The sequence below is a fragment of the Oncorhynchus masou genome, chromosome 20 (assembly GCF_036934945.1).
Source record: "Oncorhynchus masou masou isolate Uvic2021 chromosome 20, UVic_Omas_1.1, whole genome shotgun sequence".
In the NCBI taxonomy this organism is placed as follows: domain Eukaryota; kingdom Metazoa; phylum Chordata; class Actinopteri; order Salmoniformes; family Salmonidae; genus Oncorhynchus; species Oncorhynchus masou.
In genome coordinates, this window is record NC_088231.1 from 20,670,375 (window position 1) to 20,684,354 (window position 13,980).

Genomic DNA, 13,980 nt, shown 5'->3' on the forward strand with positions numbered 1-13,980 from the left:
TCTCCTCCCGTATACCACCCTCCTCCTGTATACCACCCTCCTCCTGTATACCACCCTCCTCCTGTATACCACTCTCCTCCTGGATACCACCCTCCTCCTGTATACCACCCTCCTCCTGGATACCACCCTCCTCCTTCCTGTATACCACCCTCCTCCTGGATACCACCCTCCTCCTGTATACCACCCTCCTCCTGGATACCACCCTCCTCCTGTATACCACCCTCCTCCTGGATACCACCCTCCTCCTGTATACCACCCTCCTCCTGTATACCACCCTCCTCCTGTATACCACCCTCCTGTATACCACCCTCCTCCTGTATACCACCCTCCTGTATCCCACCCTCCTCCTGTATACCACCCTCCTGTATACCACCCTCCTCCTGTATACCACCCTCCTCCTGTATACCACCCTCCTCCTGGATACCACCCTCCTCCTGTATACCACCCTCCTCCTGGATACCACCCTCCTCCTGTATACCACTCTCCTCCTGTATACCACCCTCCTCCTGTATACCACCCTCCTCCTGTATACCACCCTCGTCCTGTATACCACCCTCCTCCTGTATACCACCCTCCTCCTGTATACCACCCTCCTCCTGGATACCACCCTCCTCCTGTATACCACCCTCCTCCTGTATACTAGGGGGCCCACCATCCTCCTGGATACCACCCTCCTCCTGTATACCCCCTCCTCCTGGATACCACCCTCCTCCTGTATACTAGGGGGGCCCCACCCTCCTCATGTATACCACCCTCCTCCTGGATACCATCCTCCTCCTGTATACCACCCTCCTCCTGTATACCACCCTCATCCTGTATACCACCCTCCTCCTGTATACCACCCACCTCGTGGATACCACCCTCCTCCTGTATACCACCATCCTCCTGGATACCACCCTCCTCCTGTATACCACCCTCCTCCTGTATACTAGGGGGGCCCACCCCCCTCCTGTAGTTTATATCTACCACCATAACACAGTCAGTACATGTAGTTTATATCTACCACCATAACACAGTCAATACATGTAGTTTATATCTACCACCATAACACAGTCAATACATGTAGTTTATATCTACCGCCATAACACAGTCAATACATGTAGTTTATATCTACCACCATAACACAGTCAATACATGTAGTTTATCACCATAACACAGTCAATACATGTAGTTTATATCTACCACCATAACACAGTCAATACATGTAGTTTATATCTACCACCATAACACAGTCAATACATGTAGTTTATATCTACCACCATAACACAGTCAATACATGTAGTTTACCACCATAACACAGTCAGTACATGTAGTTTATATCTACCACCATAACACAGTCAATACATGTAGTTTATATCTACCACCATAACACAGTCAGTACATGTAGTTTATATCTACCACCATAACACAGTCAATACATGTAGTTTATATCTACCACCATAACACAGTCAATACATGTAGTTTACCACCATAACACAGTCAATACATGTAGTTTATATCTACCACCATAACACAGTCAATACATGTAGTTTATATCTACCACCATAACACAGTCAGTACATGTAGTTTATATCTACCACCATAACACAGTCAATACATGTAGTTTATATCTACCACCATAACACAGTCAATACATGTAGTTTATATCTACCACCATAACACAGTCAATACATGTAGTTTATATCTACCACCATAACACAGTCAATACATGTAGTTTATATCTACCACCATAACACAGTCAGTACATGTAGTTTATATCTACCACCATAACACAGTCAATACATGTAGTTTATATCTACCACCATAACACAGTCAATACATGTAGTTTATATCTACCACCATAACACAGTCAATACATGTAGTTTATATCTACCACCATAACACAGTCAATACATGTAGTTTATATCTACCACCATAACACAGTCAATACATGTAGTTTACCACCATAACACAGTCAATACATGTAGTTTATATCTACCACCATAACACAGTCAATACATGTAGTTTACCACCATAACACAGTCAATACATGTAGTTTATATCTACCACCATAACACAGTCAATACATGTAGTTTATATCTACCACCATAACACAGTCAGTACATGTAGTTTATATCTACCACCATAACACAGTCAATACATGTAGTTTATATCTACCACCATAACACAGTCAATACATGTAGTTTATATCTACCACCATAACACAGTCAATACATGTAGTTTATATCTACCACCATAACACAGTCAATACATGTAGTTTATATCTACCACCATAACACAGTCAGTACATGTAGTTTATATCTACCACCATAACACAGTCAATACATGTAGTTTATATCTACAACCATAACACAGTCAATACATGTAGTTTATATCTACCACCATACCACAGTCAATACATGTAGTTTATATCTACCACCATAACACAGTCAATACATGTAGTTTATATCTACCACCATAACACAGTCAATACATGTAGTTTACCACCATAACACAGTCAATACATGTAGTTTATATCTACCACCATAACACAGTCAATACATGTAGTTTACCACCATAACACAGTCAATACATGTAGTTTATATCTACCACCATAACACAGTCAATACATGTTGTTTACCACCATAACACAGTCAATACATGTAGTTTACCACCATAACACAGTCAGTACATGTAGTTTATATCTACCACCATAACACAGTCAATACATGTAGTTTACCACCATAACACAGTCAATACATGTAGTTTATATCTACCACCATAACACAGTCAATACATGTAGTTTTTATCTACCACCATAACACAGTCAGTACATGTAGTTTATATCTACCACCATAACACAGTCAATACATGTAGTTTATATCTACCACCATAACACAGTCAATACATGTAGTTTATATCTACCACCATAACACAGTCAATACATGTAGTTTATATCTACCACCATAACACAGTCAATACATGTAGTTTATATCTACCACCATAACACAGTCAGTACATGTAGTTTATATCTACCACCATAACACAGTCAATACATGTAGTTTATATCTACCACCATAACACAGTCAATTCATGTAGTTTATATCTACCACCATAACACAGTCAATACATGTAGTTTATATCTACCACCATAACACAGTCAATACATGTAGTTTATATCTACCACCATAACACAGTCAATACATGTAGTTTACCACCATAACACAGTCAATACATGTAGTTTATATCTACCACCATAACACAGTCAATACATGTAGTTTACCACCATAACACAGTCAATACATGTAGTTTATATCTACCACCATAACACAGTCAATACATGTTGTTTACCACCATAACACAGTCAATACATGTAGTTTACCACCATAACACAGTCAGTACATGTAGTTTATATCTACCACCATAACACAGTCAGTACATGTAGTTTATATCTACCACCATAACACAGTCAATACATGTAGTTTATATCTACCACCATAACTCAGTCAATACATGTAGTTTACCACCATAACACAGTCAGTACATGTAGTTTATATCTACCACCATAACACAGTCAATACATGTAGTTTATATCTACCATCATAACACCGTCAATACATGTAGTTTACCACCATAACACAGTCAATACATGTAGTTTACCACTATAACACAGTCAGTACATGTAGTTTATATCTACCACCATAACACAGTCAATACATGTAGTTTATATCTACCACCATAACACAGTCAATACATGTAGTTTATATCTACCACCATAACACAGTCAATACATGTAGTTTATATCTACCACCATAACACAGTCAATACATGTAGTTTATATCTACCACCATAACACAGTCAATACATGTAGTTTATATCTACCACCATAACACAGTCAGTACATGTAGTTTATATCCACCACCATAACACAGTCAATACATGTAGTTTATATCTACCACCATAACACAGTCAATACATGTAGTTTACCATCATAACACAGTCAGTACATGTAGTTTATATCTACCACCATAACACATGTAGTTTATATCTACCACCATAACACAGTCAATACATGTAGTTTATATATACCACCATAACACAGTCAATACATGTAGTTTACCACCATAACACAGTCAATACATGTAGTTTACCACTATAACACAGTCAATACATGTAGTTTATTTCTGCCCACAGTGTGTTGTAACTCTTGTTGTTGTCTGTGTCCTAGTAACAGTAGGGCAGCAGAGAGAGCCTCTTGTTACAACCCTGCTGAATATTTCATGGTGTTGAGAAATGAACACAATGCCTGACCACACTACTAGAGAGAGAAAGGGATGGGGAGAGAGGGAGTAGAAACAGAGAAGGAAAGGTAGATGGGGAGGAGGTGAGGAGAGAGACGAGAAAGAGAGAAGGAAAGGTAGTTGAGGAGGAGGTGAAGAGAGAGAGAGACAGGTAGAGAGAGAGAAAGAGAGAAAGAGAGAAGGAAAGGTAGTTGAGGAGGAGGTGAAGAGAGAGAGAGACAGGTAGAGAGAGAGAAAGAGAGAAAGAGAGAAGGAAAGGTAGTTGAGGAGGAGGTGAAGAGAGAGAGAGAGACAGGTAGAGAGAGAGAAAGAGAGAAAGAGAGAAAGAGAGAAGGAAAGGTAGTTGAGGAGGAGGTGAAGAGAGAGAGAGAGACAGGTAGAGAGAGAGAAAGAGAGAAAGAGAGAAGGAAAGGTAGTTGAGGAGGAGGTGAAGAGAGAGAGAGACAGGTAGAGAGAGAGAAAGAGAGAGAAAGAGGGTGTCCAATTCCCCATTCACAACTACTCTCTTTACCCTGTTAGCTTCGATGCTAATTCAGTCAGACCAGAACTCTATATTGGGTCTATATTCCTCTCCGTTTCTTACAGACCCTCTCCACCTCTGACCCTCCACCTTTGACCTTTCACGTATCCCTCAGATCGAGCGTTGTGTCCTGGAGTCCATCCCGGAGTCATCAAGGTCGTCGAGAGACGAGACCCAGTCGTTGTCGAGAGATGAGAAGGATACTCTCCAGTCAGCTGGGATGCTAGCCTGCTCCGCACAGCAGGCGCACGCTAACAGCCACGGCTCACAGCAGAGGAACAGCCAACCGCGCTCCACACTGACGGTAAGAAACCTTCCTAACAGTCAAGTGACATCAACACCTCAGGGTTAGCTTCGCTAGTCTACTGGAAGGACCGAAATAACTTGGAACAAGAAGCAGTGCTCACGATGCTAACTCTAGCATGTCCGTAGCCTAGTGGTTAGAGTGTTGGACGAGTAACAGGAAGGTTGCGAGTTCAAACCCCCGAGCTGACAAGGTACAAATCTGTCGTTCTGCACCTGAACAGGCAGTTAACCCACTGTTCCTAGGCCGTCATTGAAAATAAGAATTTGTTCTTAACTGACTTGCCTGGTAAAATAAAAAAGTATGTTTTGCTCTGTTAATGAAGAACCCGAAATCGTGTGGAAATGACAACAAACTGAAGAGAAAAACAAGACAGCGTGTTTATATGCTAAAGCAACAGTGTTTATATGCTAAAGCAACAGTGTTTATATGCTAAAGCAACAGTGTTTCTATGCTAAAGCAACAGTGTTTCTATGCTAAAGCAACAGTGTTTATATGCTAAAGCTACAGTGTTTATATGCTAAACGCAGGCAGCCATCTCACTCTCTGGATCAATAGTCACAGCTCACCGTACTGTTTGCTATAGTACCTTTTCAGGTCAAACAAATGGAAAGATATGAGTCAAGTGTGTGAATAGGAACTAGTCAACCTAGGGTATGTTTTTATCCTCCCAACCCTTAGAGAAGTGGCCTATTCCAAATTGTTTGTATTTCAGTAAATAGTGTTCACATTCTGCCATACTCAGTTCCTGTATCGTACTGACCTGTAGATACAACACTGTTCCCTCTATAGGTTCCTGTATCATACTGACCTGTAGATACAACACTGTTCCCTCTATAGGTTCCTGTATCGTACTGACCTGTAGATACAACACTGTTCCCTCTATAGGTTCCTGTATCGTACTGACCTGTAGATACAACACTGTTCCCTCTATAGGTTCCTGTACTGACCTGTAGATACAACACTGTTCCCTCTATAGGTTCCTGTACTGACCTGTAGATACAACACTGTTCCCTCTATAGGTTCCTGTACTGACCTGTAGATACAACACTGTTCCCTCTATAGGTTCCTGTACTGACCTGTAGATACAACACTGTTCCCTCTATAGGTTCCTGTACTGACTTGTAGATACAACACTGTTCCCTCTATAGGTTCCTGTACTGACCTGTAGATACAACACTGTTCCCTCTATAGGTTCCTGTATCATACTGACCTGTAGATACAACACTGTTCCCTCTATAGGTTCCTGTATCGTACTGACCTGTAGATACAACACTGTTCCCTCTATAGGTTCCTGTATCGTACTGACCTGTAGATACAACACTGTTCCCTCTATAGGTTCCTGTACTGACCTGTAGATACAACACTGTTCCCTCTATAGGTTCCTGTACTGACCTGTAGATACAACACTGTTCCCTCTATATGTTCCTGTATCATACTGACCTGTAGATACAACACTGTTCCCTCTATAGGTTCCTGTACTGACCTGTAGATACAACACTGTTCCCTCTATAGGTCCCTGTATCGTACTGACCTGTAGATACAACACTGTTCCCTCTATAGGTTCCTGTATCGTACTGACCTGTAGATACAACACTGTTCCCTCTATAGGTTCCTGTACTGACCTGTAGATACAACACTGTTCCCTCTATAGGTTCCTGTATCGTACTGACCTGTAGATACAACACTGTTCCCTCTATAGGTTCCTGTATCGTACTGACCTGTAGATACAACACTGTTCCCTCTATAGGTTCCTGTACTGACCTGTAGATACAACACTGTTCCCTCTATAGGTTCCTGTACTGACCTGTAGATACAACACTGTTCCCTCTATAGGTTCCTGTACTGACCTGTAGATACAACACTGTTCCCTCTATAGGTTCCTGTACTGACCTGTAGATACAACACTGTTCCCTCTATAGGTTCCTGTACTGACTTGTAGATACAACACTGTTCCCTCTATAGGTTCCTGTACTGACCTGTAGATACAACACTGTTCCCTCTATAGGTTCCTGTATCATACTGACCTGTAGATACAACACTGTTCCCTCTATAGGTTCCTGTATCGTACTGACCTGTAGATACAACACTGTTCCCTCTATAGGTTCCTGTATCGTACTGACCTGTAGATACAACACTGTTCCCTCTATAGGTTCCTGTACTGACCTGTAGATACAACACTGTTCCCTCTATAGGTTCCTGTACTGACCTGTAGATACAACACTGTTCCCTCTATATGTTCCTGTATCATACTGACCTGTAGATACAACACTGTTCCCTCTATAGGTTCCTGTACTGACCTGTAGATACAACACTGTTCCCTCTATAGGTCCCTGTATCGTACTGACCTGTAGATACAACACTGTTCCCTCTATAGGTTCCTGTATCATACTGACCTGTAGATACAACACTGTTCCCTCTATAGGTTCCTGTACTGACCTGTAGATACAACACTGTTCCCTCTATAGGTTCCTGTATCGTACTGACCTGTAGATACAACACTGTTCCCTCTATAGGTTCCTGTATCATACTGACCTGTAGATACAACACTGTTCCCTCTATAGGTTCCTGTATCATACTGACCTGTAGATACAACACTGTTCCCTCTATAGGTTCCTGTACTGACCTGTAGATGCAACACTGTTCCCTCTACAGGTTCCTGTATCGTATTGATCTGTAGATACAACACTGTTCCCTCTATAGGTTCCTGTATCATACTGACCTGTAGATACAACACTGTTCCCTCTATAGGTTCCTGTACTGACCTGTAGATACAACACTGTTCCCTCTATAGGTTCCTGTACTGACCTGTAGATACAACACTGTTCCCTCTATAGGTTCCTGTATCATACTGACCTGTAGATACAACACTGTTCCCTCTATAGGTTCCTGTATCATACTGACCTGTAGATACAACACTGTTCCCTCTATAGGTTCCTGTATCATACTGACCTGTAGATACAACACTGTTCCCTCTATAGGTTCCTGTACTGACCTGTAGATACAACACTGTTCCCTCTATAGGTTCCTGTATCATACTGACCTGTAGATACAACACTGTTCCCTCTATAGGTTCCTGTACTGACCTGTAGATACAACACTGTTCCCTCTATAGGTTCCTGTACTGACCTGTAGATACAACACTGTTCCCTCTATAGGTTCCTGTACTGACCTGTAGATACAACACTGTTCCCTCTATAGGTTCCTGTATCATACTGACCTGTAGATACAACACTGTTCCCTCTATAGGTTCCTGTATCATACTGACCTGTAGATACAACACTGTTCCCTCTATAGGTTCCTGTACTGACCTGTAGATACAACACTGTTCCCTCTATAGGATCCTGTACTGACCTGTAGATACAACACTGTTCCCTCTATAGGTTCCTGTATCATACTGACCTGTAGATACAACACTGTTACCTCTATAGCTTAATTTATTTCCTGTTTAGAGTCATTGGGCCAGCTGGATCGGTGTCATTGGGCCAGCTGGATCGGTGTCATTGGGCCAGCTGGATCGGTGTCATTGGGCCAGCTGGATCGGTGTCATTGGGCCAGCTGGATTGGTGTCATTGGGCCAGCTGGATTCGGTGTCATTGGGCCAGATGGATCAGTGTCATTGGGCCAGCTGGATCAGTGTCATTGGGCCAGTTGGATCGGTGTCATTGGGCCAGCTGGATCGGTGTCATTGGGCCAGCTGGATCGGTGTCATCGGGCCAGCTGGATCGGTGTCATTGGGCCAGCTGGATCGGTGTCATTGGGCCAGCTGGATCGGTGTCATTGGGCCAGCTGGATCAGTGTCATTGTGCCAGCTGGATCAGTGTCATCGATCCAGCTGGATCAGTGTCATTGTGCCAGCTGGATCAGTGTCATCGGTCCAGCTGGATCCGGTGTCATTGTGCCAGCTGGATCAGTGTCATCGGTCCAGCTGGATCAGTGTCATCGGGCGAGGCTCAGAGAAAGTGCTAGTGCCTAGTATCTTCTTCATTGTGAGGACGTTACAATCGTTCACTGTCCGACATTAAATCACTCAGCAGGTTTTTTTGTTTTCGACTTTCACTTAAATTACACTGAATCAGCCAATGCTTCTCTCAAACTTTAAGGTTCCCGGTGTTGATTATGGGCACCAAGCATGCTACCCTACCGTACACCTGTTCTAAGAACAACACAGAAGCTCTCTTGGTGTCCCTAACTGTTCTGAAAATCTTGTAGGCCTGCTACAAATGGACAGCGATACATTGGTCACAAACAGTTTGGCTACTGGCTCACGCCCTTCATTCATCCGTTTATCCTTCTTTTTTTGTCCAGTCATCCATCAGTTCATTCATCCCATCCTTCCGTTCATTGATTGATTCATCCCTTATTTTCTGTTATCTGTCTCAGGACGAGAAATCTCCGCGTCATTGTTCCAGCGGCAACATGGAGGACGGCGATAAGCTCCTGGCCCCGCCCCCTTCTTTCGGCAGCCATTTTGAGAGGACAATCACTGTTGTCAGGGGCAACCGTAGCCTTGGTATGTTATCTGTGTTTTTCATTGTGGCGGGGTGTCTGTGTGTGTACGTCGTCGGCACGGCGATACTGGGCGGAGAGGAGGAGAAGCTGATAATCGAGGGAAGTCAAAGATTTTTTCAGGAGATGAGGTGAACACTGGTGTCTCATAAGGAAATATCTGTTAAAAGGGCTCATTGAATTTATAAAGTCGTATTGAATTCAATCAATCAAGTTGAAAACGTGAGAGAAAGAGAGAGAGAGGGGAAGAAAGTTGACTCGCACTTTTTATTAAGGGCACCATAGAAAACCCATGTTGTTGTCTGTGAAAGAGAGAGTGGACCTCTTAATTAGAAAACCCATGTTGTTGACTGTGAAAGAGAGAGTGCACCTCTGTTAAGAAAACCCATGTTGTTGACTGTGAAAGAGACAGTGGACCTCTGTTAATTAGAAAACCCATGTTGTTGACTGTGAAAGAGAGAGTGGACCTCTGTTAATTAGAAAACCCATGTTGTTGACTGTGAAAGAGAGAGTGGACCTCTGTTAATTAGAAAACCCATGTTGTTGACTGTGAAAGAGACAGTGGACCTCTGTTAATTAGAAAACCCATGTTGTTGACTGTGAAAGAGAGAGTGCACCTCTGTTAAGAAAACCCATGTTGTTGACTGTGAAAGAGAGAGTGGACCTCTGTTAATTAGAAAACCCATGTTGATGACTGTGAAAGAGAGAGTGGACCTTTGTTAAGAAAACCCATGTTGTTGATTGTGAAAGAGAGAGTGGACCTCTGTTAATTAGAAAACCCATGTTGTTGACTGTGAAAGAGCGAGTGGACCTCTCTTTAATTAGAAAACCCATGTTGTTGACTGTGAAAGAGAGAGTGGACCTCTGTTAATTAGAAAACCCATGTTGTTGACTGTGAAAGAGACCGTGGACCTCTGTTAATTAGAAAACCCATGTTGTTGACTGTGAAAGAGCGAGTGGACCTTTGTTAAGAAAACCCATGTTGTTGACTGTGAAAGAGAGAGTGGACCTCTGTTAATTAGAAAACCCATGTTGATGACTGTGAAAGAGAGAGTGGACCTTTGTTAAGAAAACCCATGTTGTTGACTGTGAAAGAGAGAGTGGACCTCTGTTAATTAGAAAACCCATGTTGTTGACTTTGAAAGAGCGAGTGGACCTTTGTTAAGAAAACCCATGTTGTTGACTGTGAAAGAGCGAGTGGACCTCTGTTAAGAAAACCCATGTTGTTGACTGTGAAAGAGAGAGTGGACCTCTGTTAAGAAAACCCATGTTGTTGACAGTGAAAGAGAGAGTGGACCTCTGTTAATTAGAAAACCCATGTTGTTGACTGTGAAAGAGAGAGTGGACCTCTGTTAATTAGAAAACCCATGTTGTTGACTGTGAAAGAGACTGTGGACCTCTCTTTAATTAGAAAACCCATGTTGTTGACAGTGAAAGAGAGAGTGCACCTCTGTTAAGAAAGCCCATGTTGTTGACTGTGAAAGAGAGAGTGAACCTCTGTTAATTAGAAAACCCATGTTGTTGACTGTGAAAGAGAGAGTGGACCTCTGTTAATTAGAAAACCCATGTTGTTGACTGTGAAAGAGACCGTGGACCTCTGTTAATTAGAAAACCCATGTTGTTGACTGTGAAAGAGAGAGTGGACCTCTCTTTAATTAGAAAACCCATGTTGTTGACTGTGAAAGAGACCGTGGACCTCTCTTTAATTAGAAAACCCATGTTGTTGACTGTGAAAGAGAGAGTGAACCTCTGTTAATTAGAAAACCCATGTTGTTGATTGTGAAAGAGAGAGTGGACCTCTGTTAATTAGAAAACCCATGTTGTTGACTGTGAAAGAGAGAGTGGACCTCTCTTTAATTAGAAAACCCATGTTGTTGACTGTGAAAGAGACCGTGGACCTCTCTTTAATTAGAAAACCCATGTTGTTGACTGTGAAAGAGAGAGTGAACCTCTGTTAATTAGAAAACCCATGTTGTTGATTGTGAAAGAGAGAGTGGACCTCTGTTAATTAGAAAACCCATGTTGTTGACTGTGAAAGAGAGAGTGGACCTCTGTTAATTAGAAAACCCATGTTGTTGACTGTGAAAGAGACAGAGAACTGAACCTTTATTTAGGCTACTGGGGAACAGTGGGTTAACTGCATTGTTCAGGGGCAGAATTACATATCTTTACCTTGTCAGCTCGGGGATTCGACCCAGCAACCTTTGCGGTTACTGGCCCAACACTCTAACCACTAGGCTACCTGCCACACTGTCATCATCACTTTAATGACAGGAATGCCAGTGACAACTGTCTGTTTGGTCTCCAGGTTTGTCAGCAACATGGTAGGACTTTAGTCATGTTATTGATTTGATTCTTTGCCATCCCTTTAGAGAAGTTCGCTCCCGGACTGTGAATCCATTGTTGAACGTATCAAACTTCTGCAGTGTAGTTTGGCTACTTTACTTTGTGTGAGCATTCAGACCCAGAATGCTTTGTGAAATTATTGTGGTCCATTTGGGACGACAGAATGTTGTGAGCATATTGTTGTTACTTTAGCACTAAGGTGTGTTTATAATTATTACCTTGCCTGACACCTTACCAACATTAGATGTTCAAAATTACACCAAAGAGATAAAGCTCTACATTTATAACAATAAATATATATATATATTTCTTACTGTACTGTGTATGGTATACTTTGGCAGTTTTGTGTGAACATGTGTCATTTTTTGTGAACTTACCTTTTTGTGAGAACACATTTGAGAAAGTTGTGAGAGATTTGTGAGAATCATAATTTGTGAGAACATGTGTTTTCTTTGTTTTGTTGACCCCATCGTTTGTTAGAACACACATTTGTGAGAACACCGTTCATGTTAACGTCTCGTTTGTTTTTAACACGTAGTTTGTTAAAAAAAATAGATGGTTGTGTGTGTGAGAAGATTTGTTAGTCTGTGATGTTTTGTTTCTTGCCTTGGGGAATGCATGGGGGTGTTGTTTCATGTTTGTTTTGTTTGTGAAGACAAATGCGTGACACTTTAGTTCTTGTTCGTTTGAGACGGTTTTTTCACAAATGCGTAAAACTGCTTTTTAATTTCTTTGTTTCTGTCTTTGTGGTTTTTGTGGGTTCTTACTAGCATATTTATTAACTGGGTTGTCGCAAAAATGTTTGTCTTAATTAAGGAAAACCTACAGACAAAAATGAGCGGTTAACCATGATAGTTAATATGATATTATATTACTCGATGTTATCTTTACAGATTACAGATTTATATACATATTTATATACATCTATATTTATATACATATATATATATATATATATATATATATATTTATATACATTTATATTTATATACATATATATATTTATATACATTTATATATATATATATATATATATATATATATATATATATATATATATATATATATATTTATGTACATTCATATATATATTTATATACATTCATATATATATATATATGTATATGTTTATATACATTTATATATATATATTTATATACATATATTTATATATGTTTATATATTTATATACATTCATACATTTATATTTATATATGTTTATATACATTTTTATATATACTTATTTATATACATATATTTATATATGTTTATATACATTTATATATATATATATATTAATGTACATTCATATATATATATTTATATACATTCATATATATTTATATATGTATTTCTATACAGTTGCTGTGAAGGAAAGTGCTGTCTGTTCGTGTACCATCAGACCTCTCACTGTAGCTTCTCCCAGAGGTCAGAGGTCAATAACTGTGATCGTCTATGTGGCTGTAACCCATATGCACTATGATTGTATTGTAATTTGAATGTAATGAGAGAAGAAATATAAAAAAAATCAATAAACTATATATTTTAAACATACATAAAACGTCATTTATTTTCGATCTACCTTCAAATTGTGTACGCTCATAGTGTGTTGGTGTGGTCCCTAGATGTGATCTGACTAGTGTGTAGTCCTAATGCACTCCTCCGCAAGTTTGTGTTTCCCGTTGTGTGTGGTCCTACGTGCGTGTGTGTGTGTGTGTGTGCGTGTGCGCGTGTGTGTGTGTGTGTGTGTGTGCACGCCCGCCGTCTGTCAGTTTTGGCATTAGTTCAATTTTGGGGGTTAACCCACCAGTCACCTGTTCCCCACCTCCACCCTGTATGTGTGTGTGTCTGTCTGTGAACGCAGACGGATGGTGTGTGTGTGTGTGTGTGTGTGTCTGTCTGTGAGTGCAGACAGAAGGTGTGTGTGTGTGTGTGTGTGTGTGTGTGTGTGTGTGTGTGCCTGACTTTGAGTGCAGACGGATGGGGGATGTTTGTGTCCTTGTACAACTAGTTGGACCCAA

The 13,980-nt window shown here is 40.9% G+C and overlaps 1 protein-coding gene and 1 long non-coding RNA gene across 2 annotated transcripts in view; both read left to right on the forward strand.

Annotated features, from left to right (window-relative positions):
- The window catches only part of LOC135506576 (multiple PDZ domain protein-like), a 112,113-nt gene that overhangs the window by 49,289 nt on the left and 48,844 nt on the right, over positions 1 to 13,980 (forward strand). The window lies entirely within an intron of this gene.
- On the forward strand, positions 4,109 to 13,504 carry LOC135507161 (uncharacterized). Its single transcript, XR_010450610.1, has 3 exons — positions 4,109 to 5,104; positions 9,488 to 9,617; positions 13,322 to 13,504. It is a non-coding gene; the product is annotated as an uncharacterized LOC135507161 (long non-coding RNA).